This window comes from Mirounga angustirostris, unplaced genomic scaffold (genome assembly GCF_029215605.1).
Source record: "Mirounga angustirostris isolate CCGP_5_RB_7025 unplaced genomic scaffold, mMirAng1.0.hap1 SCAF_10, whole genome shotgun sequence".
NCBI lineage: Eukaryota > Metazoa > Chordata > Mammalia > Carnivora > Phocidae > Mirounga > Mirounga angustirostris.
The window spans coordinates 134,166,909-134,168,844 of record NW_026991718.1 but is presented as its reverse complement, the minus strand read 5'-3'; positions in this window follow the sequence as shown (position 1 = coordinate 134,168,844).

Sequence of the window (1,936 nt, the reverse complement as noted above, 5' to 3'; positions counted from 1 at the left end):
AGAAGGCCTGGCCGGAGACGGGTAGGATGACCTGGAGGGTGGTGTGGAGTCTGGGTGCACAGGGCACCCAGCTGATGCCCGCTGTCTAACTCCGAGTCCCAAGTCTGGCATGCTCTCAGATGAGCTGGAAGTCTCTCTGCATGCCCACCCAGCGTCCACATTAGTTCACCCCAATACCCACCACTTCCCTCAACTGCAAAACAAAACGAAACGTAAACATCTGCAACAAGGTCAGAGGTGGCATCTGGGTGGTCGAGGGAATCTGGAGAGAGAAAATTAGAGGAGTTGCTAAGGGCCAACACGCGCACACGGAGATCTACAATCCAAAGCCCACATTTCTTTGTACACACACCGCTAAGTTTCACTTGTAGCCACGATCAAATGAAGCAAGTTTGCCACCCCGAGTCCTAGGAGGCAACGGGAACTCACGGTAACTAATGGGTGAAGTAGTCCCCCTGCAGCCTAACCTGTCCTCCCTGCACCCGACGATCAGATGTCCCTCCTGTGAAGACACTACCAGACCTCTCCATTTGGTCCCCACAGGTTTTGACGAGAATGAGGGAGCCTGATGACCGAAATTAAGCCCGCATGTTAGAATAACACGCCATCCTACTAAATTTACCCACAAATTACGCCAGGCTCAGTGAGTCGTTTTGCTGTGGCGAGGAGAGACCAGGAAGAATTACGGGTTGCTCACATTCTGGGTGACGATCAGAGCTCCTAAAGGAGGTGCACTAAATTCAGCAGGGCCAATCTCTATGCAGCCCGTCATCCTCCATCAGTGCGGGCCTTCAGGAGGAACCACGCTGCGGCCCATGCTCCCGTGCCTCCAGGCCCGTCGCACCCGAGGGCCAGGACCGAGCCTGCGAAGCGCTCTGCTCCACAGCAACGGGTCCGATTCTACCTGCACACACCTGCAGCGCCATTTCAAAAGGGAGCCACCAAAAATCCAGTTGGAAACCTGACCCATGACTGACCACTCAGGAGGCACCCCCCCCCCCCCCCCGGCAGAGCCTACAGTCCCTTCACACGCATTGCCACTTACACGGCTGTCCCATCCGGGGTGGAGGGTTACTTCAAGGTTATTGCTGGTCAGAATGTTCTTGAAGCCTGCGGCAAATGTCTATCCTCTGAGGGGTGGGTTTGATGCTTGGACAGAGCCAGTGGCTTTTGAACAAGGTGGGGAGACAGAATTTCTAGCCAGAAAACAAGGAGCGAGCACAACAAGGGAAGGTCGCTCCCTCTGTGTGGTTCATCAACAGGCTCCGAAGGTAATTTAATCGCCCTGAGCAACAGGCACATCACAGGACGCGATGCCTGGCTTGCCAAGGGGACTCCTGGGAAGGCCCGCTCCCACGTAGTAAGTAGACTCGAAGACAGAGCCCATCGTGCCTGGATGACGTGAAAGGTAATGCTTGGGTGACAAGGACCCACCCCGGCCTTTGAGGAGGAGACCGGACATGGGCACATTGAAGGTGTAAATACGGTCCTGACTCTGAGTTCAGCTGGCAAAGCCTATTCCTGAAGTGTTCAGTGTAACAGAATAAGAAACATCCAAAGTCACTTAGAAATTCAAGTCTCCCGGAGCCTGGATGTAAGTGGGACTTCTCAGCAAAGCACACAGACTAAATTTTATTTGAAGATCTCCAAATGCTTCTGGGTATGTATATGAAGCATACATTTTCATAAGAAAAATAATTGTCTGCCTTTTCGGCAGTTTCCCTTTTGTATATTGGATAGCAGACAGATTGGTCCCTCTGCGAGCATCCATTAGGCAGATGGATGGACTTTCAGACACTGAGGCAAGGCCTCAGACACAAAACAAATAGTCATTGGCCCAAACGATCACAGAATGGACCAGGCCCTCCCGTAACGCAGATGCATTTGAAGAAAACGCGAGCCCCATCGTTAAAATTAATACTAGGATTGCAGGATG